A 13,302-nucleotide genomic window follows, 5' to 3' on the forward strand; every position below is an offset into this window, starting at 1 on the left:
AAATCTTCTTTTACCCATGCGCACTCATTATAGCACGAGGTTGCAGCATGGCTTTTTTTGAGTGTTGTGGTAGTGGGTTTATCACGTAGAAAAGCACTATTTCCATTTACAACTGCAATCCCATTGAGATACAGACACCATTTATGAGTGTTTTTTACTTCTGTGTTGACTAGAGTGCTTTCTGGAGTATCAACAACTACCAAGGCATCAACAATGAGTTCTACAGTATACATTAGACTATACACTAGCATTGGTACCATGACCTGCATGCACTATGTGTAGGGCCATCATATCTAAGAGTCATAGTAGCTTTAGTGTAGCTACTTTTGCTACAAGCTTGCACAGCCCCTTCCCCTAATAAGACTGACCAGCCTACATGTGTTAACACTGCTGCTGTTTGCTGCTGCTGCTGCTGCTGCTGCTGCTGCTGCTGCTGCTGCTGCTGCTGCTGCTGCTGCTGCTGCTGCTGCTGCTGCTGCTGCTGCTGCTGCTGCTGCTGCTGCTGCTGCTGCTGCTGCTGCTGCTGCTGCTGCTGCTGCTGCTGCTGCTGCTGCTGCTGCTGCTGCTGCTGCTGCTGCTGCTGCTGCTGCTGCTGCTGCTGCTGCTGCTGCTGCTGCTGCTGCTGCTGCTGCTGCTGCTGCTGCTGCTGCTGCTGCTGCTGCTGCTGCTGCTGCTGCTGCTGCTGCTGCTGCTGCTGCTGCTGCTGCTGCTGCTGCTGCTGCTGCTGCTGCTGCTGCTGCTGCTGCTGCTGCTGCTGCTGCTGGTACATGACCCCAAGACTGCATGGTACATGACCCCAAGACTGGTGGAACTCTCATAAAGGACTTGAAAGTTTGTTACTGAAGTTGAAGTTTATGTGCACTCGGAGTTTTACCCTCGGTGTGCACCAGTGCTTGGTGTGCACCCTGCCAATAACCTAAAATAAAGGATTATTATACTGGTTTTGTACAAATATGCTATGGCTTTGTGCAATAATGAGATAACCCACCCGCCCGCATGTGTTACTCTATGGAAAGTTGATGAGAAACAAGTTATCTCATTGTAGTGGCCTTAGCAAGTGTATTGCAGGTCTTAAGTGGTAATGCATGAGAGTCAGGTGGGACTTTGAATGCCAACATCTTCACCTCTGAGATAAGCAGTGCTGGTACCACCACAGGAAGATTGCCTACAGTGACTCATTGAGTATACACATGGATAGTGCATGTCCCTGTAACTACGTAATTAATACAGCTTGTACATGCCAAAAGCACCAGCCTGGTAATAGCGAGGCAATGTTTCTCCAGTATTAATACCCAGTTGTTGTTGTGCAAGAAACTGTTCTCACATTGTCACCTTTAAGTGGGGGGCTGCATAGTGTCAACTGAGGAAGCATCCAGAAGAGGTTGGTCACCATGGCATTCCATTACATAACCAAACGTTTTTCCATGTGTTAAACCTTGTGTAACAGATAGGAAAGCAATGTGAGAAAACCCGTAAGGTCCCTGGGACACACTAGTATGGATGTACGATAGAGGAGGTGTCAATGTTCAATTAGTTCAACATGTGGTTCAACATTTGTTTGAGGTCATTAGATGAATCAAAATTTCTAGGTATTTTGAATTCTGAGTCCTGTAGACATATTGACTAGATTGAAGTTTATGTATGTAGGTTGGTCTGACTGTAATACTTTTTTTATAAGTGTTATTTGTTTTTATGATACCTAACAGAGTCTGTGTCATGTGGTGTAATTGGGAGTTTGCCATAATCTTTCTCTAATTGTATATATACATTGTACATGTACAAATGTAGTTGTAGTAATATGTGTGTGTGTGTGTGTGTGTGTGTGTGTGTGTGTGTGTGTGTGTGTGTGTGTGTGTGTGTGTGTGTGTGTGTGTGTGTGTGTGTGTGTGTGTGTGTGTGTGTGTGTGTGTGTGTACATGCGTGTGTGATATAAAAACCAGACGACACTACGGTGTACTTACTGTGACAATGCAAGGAGTACTGGTTATGATTGTGGCTTTAGTGTGTGTTTGGATAATTGTATGGGTGTGTACTATCTTAAAAATGTAATAACAGATGCAGCTTTGCGACGGTACTTAGCAAGTACCAGAAGCCCATAAGCACCCCAAGGAGCAAAGCAGTGTTTCAAGTGAATCGGTGTCCACATATCAATGTTTTTGCCTTGCGGCCCCTGTAAGTATGACTGTACAAATCAGTGTTTCTGTTATTAGATATAGCTATTTAACGTATGTCAGTGTGTATAACTGTTGGCCAGTTGTATAATTCTTACTGTGTATGTTTCAATATTAAAAAGCTATTTTCCTAACATAGCCACCCAGTTAATAAAAAATCAGGAGTTTTGTCCCTATTTTGAGTAGGCGTGTCAGAGGTGCTAGCTATGTAAGTTTGAACTCCGTCTAATTTAGCTTTATCCATTTTGTATTATGCAATGATTTGACATACAGAAACAACTGCTACCATGCGTTGGACATGATGGATCTATGATTGCATCAAGCACCAAAATTCTTAAGTGAGTTATGTCAATAGTTGCATGCATGTGATGTGTTGTATACCTTGATGAGTCATACTGTATAGAGGAAAACTTTGGCAGGGGTAAACTCAGGCAAATAGCAAGCTAAATTACATTTAGCGAAATAAAGTTTGGCAAATTTAAGCTCAATATGTTTAGCTATAAAGATGCTAATCTGAGGTGCTACGAGTAATTTGCAGATTAAACGCTGTAGCAAATCACCAAATACACCAAAGTTTTTCCCTGCCAAAGTTTCCCTCTGTACAGTGTTTGCTGGAGAGCAGGGTCATGTTTATATGTGTAGACGCATACACTAGAATGCTCGTCTGACAGTGTCTGTAGCAACTGCTTAGCAATTGTAAAAGGGAGTAGACAGCACAATTACCATTACAGACATTGTGAAATATGCTGCAAGCAGTCATTTTATAATGCTATACTGTAGTATATACATACAATCTATAGTGTTGAATTGTAGTTGAACAAAACTATTTTGTAAACACACATATGCACTTCTGTAAAGAGTTGCAATGTGTGCGCGCGCGTGTGTGTGTATGTCAGTGTGTGTGTCGGTGTGTGTATCTGTGTGTGTGTGTGTGTCGGTGTGTGTGTGTGTGTCAGTGTGTGCGTGTGCGTGTGTCTGTGTGTGTCTGTGTGTGTGTGTGTCTGTGTGTGTGTGTGTCAGTGTGTGTGTGTGTGTGTGTGTGTGTCAGTGTGTGTGTGTGTCAGTGTGTCTGTGTGTGTGTATTAGAACTGAAAATGTTGATCGTCTCAGTATACGTAGTGGACATCCAATGTTTTGTTCTGTTCAAACACTTAGCTCCCATGCATGTGTAGTGTGGATAGAACCCTACACACATTTACATCGAGTTATGTGTCCATTTGTCATATTTTTCACCACTGACTGGATTGTAAAATGTGTTAAAAGCCATTCATGCCTGACATGATCTGGTCTTACATACGTGCTTTGTGAACTAAACTATTAAATGTTTTCCTACTGTGTCCACTGCATTTTCTATCTCTGTTAATGTTTAGACACTTGTAAATACATTTCTGTGAAGTAATTTTTAATACTACTTTATTTTATTTATTTAGGTAAGACAGCACCAGCCACTGAATGACTGCTTTTCCCCCCAGCTATGTTCTGGTACAATTTATACTTGGTCTAGCTGGGTGCTGTGAGTGGCTAGGGCAATGGGAGTGAAATTCATGCTCAAAGAAACAACAGTAGCGGTGAGTCCCCCACATTTTGTAAGGTGTATTGTGTCACAATAATTTGTGAGCGACTAAGTGATAAAGTGAACATGACATTTTGAATGTCTGTTTGCAGTAGGTGTACATCATATCAATGATACGGATTGGCTAACCAATCAGTAATTTATATGCCTCCTTTTTGCTACATAGCTACAGTGGAATGTTTCTATTGTGGACACTTTGGTACCCAGAATTTTGAGATAAAACTGTAGAGGAAAGACTGGCCTATTTTTCTATTGTGTCCTTAATTTGGAGAGTTTGTAAGAGTGGTTTTTAGGCAGCAACTTATATTTGATAATCCGTTTAGCTACCTATTTAGGTTGTATCATAGTAAGTGTGTATATACATACAGCTGTATCAGAGTTGAAACTGGGTCACTACTGCTGACCTGGACGACCCACTGATCTGAACTGACCCAGATATTATCCGGTTTTAAACCAAGGTGTACATCAAGAGCAATAGTTTGGGTGCTCCACTAGCTAGGGTAGGTAAGTTAGTTCACGATTTGTTAGTGGTCACGTAAGTGTACAGATGATAAAACACAGGTAGGTGTGGCTTAGTGCATGCCTGAGACTTCAACAGACCTTTCTGAAAATGAGTGTGGCTCCAGGTATATCTACAGACATTCCCATGCATTCCCTATAAGTAGGCATGGTTAAGTATGAAACTGGACTGCAGCAAGGGTGGATTAGAGTATGACGCAGAAATACATTTTATCAATGGATTAGTGAGTGTGGCTCCACGTAAGCATACAGGCAGCAACGGACATGGCCTTGTGCATACCAACACACCTTACTGATAAATAGATGTGGTTCCACGTATGCCTACTACAGACGATAAAGCACAATCCCAATAAGTGGCTGGCAAGTCAACACATACGTACACTTCCACAGTGTCAAGCCAATTAATCCATATAAGTGGGTCAGAACTGGTTTGCCCCGACAACATATGACCTGACCCAGTTTCAACCCTGAAAATTATTGTGACCTGGAAATATTTTCTTAGTAATGGTCATGGCAACAGTTGCTAAGCGATTGTTGTTAGTGATCACCAATCCGTATCATTTTATCAATTTTGCTGTTATTTAAGTTATTTCCATTACCTTACAGTTGTGCACGTCAGTAACAAACCGATCGTGATACTTGAAGCTTGCAGAAGTTATCGATGAATTATTATTGGTAAGTTGATACAATTACACTGACTTTGGTATATTGTGATTGTATGTATATTCTATAGGAAGAGACTAGCGTACTCAATTACTATATAAAGAACAATGTCTCATTTTACAACACTTGTACCATCATTTATTACATTTTCGTCATGTATGTGAAATTTGCACACTCTAATGCTATAATACTTGTATTATTTTGATACATGTTACAAATAAAATCAACCTATGTACAAGAACTAAACTACTTACAAGCAACTAAAAGTAACTTTGCTACTTACAGGCAGTAATTAAAAAACTTAACCAAAGTCTATGCCATCCTCTGGACACAAAGCATAGTGCCTTAGAATCATTCTGGCACTATATTTCCAACGAGTAACAGATATGCATTGCAGCAATTGTTTCCTAGCCAACTTTCAAAACAAGTCATTTTAACAGTGATATAGTGGATAGAGTGGATAAGGTAAAAGGTGACCAAACACCAAATGACTCACAAATTGGGAATAAAAGATTAATCACAGTTTCTAAATAGTGGATCATAACCGGCAGCAGCAGCCACCCCAGCCTTAGAAGCAGCGGATTGAAGTAAGCTGGATGACCTAGAGAGAAATCTGGGTGATAAATATCCCCAGGATGAGAATGGTCAGAAGAGGCAATACCTTGCTCCCAGAGAACACCAGGGTGGTCTTGGAGTAGAGCATGATGTAATACAATAACTGACATTGGATATGCATTGGGAGATGTGAACAACCAAGGAGATGGTCACCAAACTGATCAATGGTATATAAGCAAGTGCAAAGTGGTGACAAAGGAAACAGAGGGACACCCTACCACAAGCGAAGGGCAATGACAAAGTCATGTAGAGAAAAGGCCAAGCCTAAAGATGGTTGTGGGATTGCCTTCAGCCAGTATATATATGCTGGTATGTAAAATTGTCAGAACAGTGATGAGGATTTGGGTGATAATGCATAGCATGTAACCTCTTATGAAGCCATGGTCCAAATCAATTGGGGCTTTTGTTAATATATTAAGGACTTTTTCAAAATTTTAAGGGTGATGACTTCATGGACAGCTTGAATTTGATGATAGAATTGAATTTGGTGAATTTATATATGAAATTAGGTGTGTTCATCAAAAGTAAGACTGATTCTGATTCCTAAGTGCTAATGTTACTAAATATTATCATGTAACGAAATCACCAAAATTAATGATTCCTGCAACTGATGATGTATACAGTATTGTGTAAATGGTTAGGATTCTGTAAAAAGAGAAGTTCAAACTGCTATGAGCTAGTCAGGTTATTTATGCATATGAGTCAACAGGTGGTCAACTGGCCTTCACTATCTGTAATATTACCTATCATGCATACACCTGTACACTGCATGGTTATATAATTATAAGCATACATCTCAAATAGTCGCGCGCACCAATATAACATTACATGACATTTCACTACCTCTCAGTTGTTTCCCTCTTAAATTGTAAAACTGTACTTGTGTATGTAGACTGTGGATTCATAATAATAATCACTCACAATCTTCTGTGAAGTCTGGTCCATTAAGAAATAAAAATTAATCTAATAGAATGCACACTAACAAGTAAAACACATCACACCACTTGCAAGTAGGATACGGCTGTTTTGGTGATCTGGTGATAGAAACTGACTCTTGACAGGACAATGTACTACACAATTGGCTTGCAAGATATATGACTTGTGATGTACAGTATCACAATTGAATAAGTGTGACTATTTATGTAATGGACACATCTTATGATATGTCACCTTACGAGTGCATAGATGAATTCAAGATCAACAACACCATCCAGTGATGTCAGTTCTTAGCTCAAGTAGAAACAGCTCCAGAAATTCAGAATTTAGTTACGCATCTGTACATGTGATATTATATGTGGCCTTTTCAAGAACCTGTGTCATCATTTTAATTATAATAGATGCTAGTATACAAATACCATGGAAGGAATAATGTCAAACATTGTATACAGGTCGTCTTGTAAATATGTGAGACTCAAGTACCTTAAAAATGAAAATAAAGTTCAACTGAAGAGTAAGTTCAAGTCCTGCATGTATATTGATCATAGGTTATAAAGTATTATTACCATTGCATCTGAGAATGTTAGGTTATCAGAAGCTGATGTACACAGTAGGTTCATTTTTGTCAAGGAAATGAATATATGATAGATGTTGTGAGGGTGAAGTTGTACCTTGAGGAGCTCGAGTGCATGCAGTTTGGGTTTAAAAATTTAATATCACTACTACACTATTATGCTGCCACACTACCGTACAGCGTAATAACTTGACGAGGGAACTTTTGACGAATTCATTATTGTCAAATATTTACAAGGAAAATTTTGACGAATGCACTGACTTCAGTATTATAATTAACCAGTCATGTGAGCTTTGATGAGGAAAAGTTTTCCACCGTTAAATTATTACGCTGTACGGTATTATGCTGCCACACTACTAGCGAGAACATATTGCTATATAATAATAATAATTGGCTAGCCTGCTTTGTGTTAAATTACATGTACATGTACAGTAATATGTGTTGTACAAGAGTTTGGTCCCATTACTAAATGAAGTGACTGCATGAATACCACCTGCACATTGTGAGAAAGATATTCTTCTTTCAGTTCAGTAGTCAGCAGAAATATATTATATGTGTATATGTGTAATTAATTATATATTCTAACTTTACAGCTACTCACATGAATTAAAAACAGTGTGGCTATGTAATAAAAATGGGCTTAATTTAAATAACTGCTCTTTATTCATAATAAACATACCCATATTCTACTCTAATAATACATACAGTGAAACTTTTGTGTGATCAGGTCACCTGACACTAATTTGGCCATTGACACTGACATCACAGTACACGGATTAAATGTGTCTTTGTGAAAAATGGCCTACATTATCTGCTCTAATACAGTCACCGCAGCTGATTAATAAGATGAGATTTAACTCATTATTCACAATATATATACGTATAATATAGAACAGTACATAGTACATTATGATAAATTACAAAATAATTATATTCTTGATATATACCAATTCTTAAGTATGTATTAAATGAAGCATATATACACTGATTGCATTAACTCTTAAATAACTGTCTGGCATGCAGCCGGTTACGATTATGTTGTTATTCAGGTTTCTGTCTACTATTAGATAAAAAGTAGAGTGAAAACAGACACATACGCACATCTGTTAACCTTAGTGAGCTAAAAATTATATATATATCTGACAATTTTACATACACGATGAAAATTTAATAAATGATGGTACAAGTGTTGTAAAATGAGACATTGTTCTCTATTTAATTGAGTACGCTAGTCTCTTCCTATAGAATATACATACAATCACAGTATACCAAAGTCAGTGTAATTGTATCAACTTACCAATAATAATTCATCGATAACTTCTGCAAGCTTCAAGTATCATGATCGGTTTGTTACTGACATGCACAACTGTAAGGTAATGGAAATAATTTAAATAACAGCAAAATTGATAAAATGATACGGATTGGTGATCACTAACAACAATCGCTTAGCAACTGTTGCCATGACCGTTACTAAGAAAATATTTCCAGGTCACAATAAATTTCAGGGTTGAAACTGGATCAGGTCATATTTTGTCGGGGTGAACCAGTTCTGACCCACTTATATGGCTTGACATTGTGGAAGTGTACGTATGTGTTGACTTGCCAGCCACTTATTGGGATTGTGCTTTATCGTCTGTAGTAGGCATACATGGAACCACATCTATTTATCAGTAATGTGTGTTGGTATGCACAAGGCCATGTCCGTTGCTGCCTGTATGCTTACGTGGAACCACACTCACTAATCCATTGATAAAATGTATTTCTGCGTCATACTCTAATCCACCCTTGCTGCAGTCCAGTTTCATACTTAACCATGCCTACTTATAGGGAATGCATGGGAATGTCTGTAGATATACCTGGAGCCACACTCATTTTCAGAAAGGTCTGTTGAAGTCTCAGGCATGCACTAAGCCACACCTACCTGTGTTTTATCATCTGTACACTTACGTGACCACTAACAAATCGTGAACTAACTTACCTACCCTAGCTAGTGGAGCACCCAAACTATTGCTCTTGATGTACACCTTGGTTTAAAACCGGATAATGTCTGGGTCAGTTCAGATCAGTGGGTTGTCCAGGTCAGCAGTAGTGACCCAGTTTCAACTCTGATACAGCTGTATGTATATACACACTTACTATGATACAACCTAAATAGGTAGCTAAAACGGATTATCAAATATACGTTGCTGCCTAAAAACCACTCTTACAAACTCTCCAAATTAAGGACACAATAGAAAAATAGGCCAGTCTTTCCTCTACAGTTTTATCTCAAAATTCTGGGTACCAAAGTGTCCACAATAGAAACATTCCACTGTAGCTATGTAGCAAAAAGGAGGCATATAAATTACTGATTGGTTAGCCAATCCGTATCATTGATATGATGTACACCTACTGCAAACAGACATTCAAAAAATGTCATGTTCACTTTATCACTTAGTCGCTCACAAATTATTGTGACACAATACACCTTACAAAATGTGGGGGACTCACCGCTACTGTTGTTTCTTTGAGCATGAATTTCACTCCCATTGCCCTAGCCACTCACAGCACCAGCTAGACCAGGTATAAATTGTACCAGAACATAGCTGGGGGGAAAAGCAGTCATTCAGTGGCTGGCACTGTCTTACCTAAATAATAAAATAAAGTAGTATTAAAAATTACTTCACAGAAATGTATTTACAAGTGTCTAAACATTAACAGAGATAGAAAATGCAGTGGACACAGTAGGAAAACATTTAATAGTTTAGTTCACAAAGCACGTATGTAAGACCAGATCATGTCAGGCATGATTGGCTTTTAACACATTTTACAATCCAGTCAGTGGTGAAAAATATGACAAATGGACACATAACTCGATGTAAATGTGTGTAGGGTTCTATCCACACTACACATGCATGGGAGCTAAGTGTTTGAACAGAACAAAACATTGGATGTCCACTACGTACACTGAGTCGATCAACATTTTCAGTTCTAATACACACACAGACATTGACACACTGACACACACACCCACACACTGACACACACAGACGCTGACACACACCCACGCATGTACGCACCCATGCACCCCCACACACACACACACACACACACACACACACACACACACACACACACACACACACACACACACACACACACTGCAATTCTTAACAGAAGTACATGTGTGTTTACAAAATAGTTTTGTTCAACTACAATTCAATACTATAGATTGTATGTATATACTACAGTATAGCATTATAAAATGACTGCTTGCAGCATATTTTACAATGTCTGTAATGGTAATTGTGCTGTCTACTCCCTTTTACAGTTGCTAAGCAGTTGCTACGGACACTATCAGACAAGCATTCTAGTGTATGCGTCTACACATATAAACATGACCCTGCTCTCCAGCAAACACTGTACAGAGGGAAACTTTGGCAGGGAAAAACTTTGGTGTATTTGGTGATTTGCTACAGCGTTTAACCTGCAAATTACTCGTAGCACCTCAGATTAGCATCTTTATAGCTAAACATATTGAGCTTAAATTTGCCAAACTTTATTTCGCTAAATGTAATTTAGCTTGCTATTTGCCTGAGTTTACCCCTGCCAAAGTTTTCCTCTATACAGTATGACTCATCAAGGTATACAACACATCACATGCATGCAACTATTGACATAACTCACTTAAGAATTTTGGTGCTTGATGCAATCATAGATCCATCATGTCCAACGCATGGTAGCAGTTGTTTCTGTATGTCAAATCATTGCATAATACAAAATGGATAAAGCTAAATTAGACGGAGTTCAAACTTACATAGCTAGCACCTCTGACACGCCTACTCAAAATAGGGACAAAACTCCTGATTTTTCATTAACTGGGTGGCTATGTTAGGAAAATAGCTTTTTAATATTGAAACATACACAGTAAGAATTATACAATTGGCCAACAGTTATACACACTGACATACGTTAAATAGCTATATCTAATAACAGAAACACTGATTTGTACAGTCATACTTACAGGGGCCGCAAGGCAAAAACATTGATAAGTGCACACTGATTCGCTTGAAACACTGCTTTGCTCCTTGGGGTGCTTATGGGCTTCTGGTACTTGCTAAGTACCGTCGCAAAGCTGCATCTGTTATTACATTTTTAAGATAGTACACACCCATACAATTATCCAAACACACACTAAAGCCACAATCATAATCTTAAGCCAGTACTCCTTGCATTGTCACAGTAAGTACACTGTAGTGTCGTCTGGTTTTTATATCACACACGCATGTACACACACACACACACACACACATATTACTACAACTACATTCGTACATGTACAATGTATATATACAATTAGAGAAAGATTATGGCAAACTCCCAATTACACCACATGACACAGACTCTGTTAGGTATCATAAAAACAAATAACACTTATAAAAAAAGTATTACAGTCAGACCAACCTACATACATAAACTTCAATCTAGTCAATATGTCTACAGGACTCAGAATTCAAAATACCTAGAAATTTTGATTCATCTAATGACCTCAAACAAATGTTGAACCACATGTTGAACTAATTGAACATTGACACCTCCTCTATCGTACATCCATACTAGTGTGTCCCAGGGACCTTACGGGTTTTCTCACATTGCTTTCCTATCTGTTACACAAGGTTTAACACATGGAAAAACGTTTGGTTATGTAATGGAATGCCATGGTGACCAACCTCTTCTGGATGCTTCCTCAGTTGACACTATACAGCCCCCCACTTAAAGGTGACAATGTGAGAACAGTTTCTTGCACAACAACAACTGGGTATTAATACTGGAGAAACATTGCCTCGCTATTACCAGGCTGGTGCTTTTGGCATGTACAAGCTGTATTAATTACGTAGTTACAGGGACATGCACTATCCATGTGTATACTCAATGAGTCACTGTAGGCAATCTTCCTGTGGTGGTACCAGCACTGCTTATCTCAGAGGTGAAGATGTTGGCATTCAAAGTCCCACCTGACTCTCACGCATTACCACTTAAGACCTGCAATACACTTGCTAAATGGATGGATGTACACTACAGACATCAGTACGTACACAAAATGGACAACACTTCAGGTTGCAGATGCCCAGGCTACTACTATATTTGAACCCAGAATACAACCATGGTGTGTGCACTGACACATGAAATAACTTACTTCCAATCAACTGTCTGATGACCAGGAAAGCAGCCCTTGACATAGACCCATGGGAACAAACGTCTGAAAGCAGAGGCAGCCCCACAATATTAAAAACTAAAGAGTAACCTGTATATCTATGGATGAAGGCCACACGTGATAATCAGCCCTACAACTAACCTCTGTGCAATTTCAACCCACACCATGGCCATAGAAATACGCTCTGCTTCAAAGTAGAGAGAGTAACGTCCGTAACGTCCCCCGAGTGCCCTCAAAGCTCACCTCGCATGCCTCGACTAAACCCGAGAGGAAGAAACCTAGACTCGCCTGGTCTAGTAAAACCTCGTAACCTACCATGTGAGTAACATAGACCGTATTGGTCAAAATAGCGTAATGTGACCATATACCATAATGGTCTATTTAGTAACGATATCAAGTTGTTGTAGTATATTCCGTGCCTTAGGCTACTGTATTATGTTTCAGTATGGGTTCAAGCTGAGCCGAACGGTTCACTAGCGGTCTGGTAAGCCGTCGTGACTCTATCATGGTTGGGGTGAGGTAGGAATTTGAATAAAACGCTCACCAGTAATCCACGGACACACCAAAATGACTTGCACTGTGGCCTTTGCACCGTGGGAATCGAATCAGCTCGAAAGTATACAACAAATTTACGAAGCAGATTACGGACAAATGTTAGTGCGTATAATCTAGATGGCGCTATACGTCTTCTATTGATAGTGACCCCTCTTCCTTGCATCTGGCCTCGTGTATATACACATATAAATGCATGCAATATAACTTACACTAGTGAAATAATCAAAATTCAATGCCAAACATTATAAAAAACTTTAATCGTATGGATTTAAAATTTCAGTTAATATTTCTGTAATTCCCAATAAAAATTTCTACATTTCTAATAAAAATTGCCAAATTTCTATGGTCATCGACGACATTTCTGGAAGTGAAGGACCCCTCGTGTCAAGGTCACCCTACCCCATTCAGTCACCTGCGATTTGTCTGGCGCGGCCACCCTTTTGATTAGAATTGAAGAGACGGTCGCGCCAGCACAAACCTCTTACTACAGCACAAACATCTA

This window comes from Dysidea avara, chromosome 4 (assembly GCF_963678975.1).
Source record: "Dysidea avara chromosome 4, odDysAvar1.4, whole genome shotgun sequence".
Lineage (NCBI taxonomy): Eukaryota > Metazoa > Porifera > Demospongiae > Dictyoceratida > Dysideidae > Dysidea > Dysidea avara.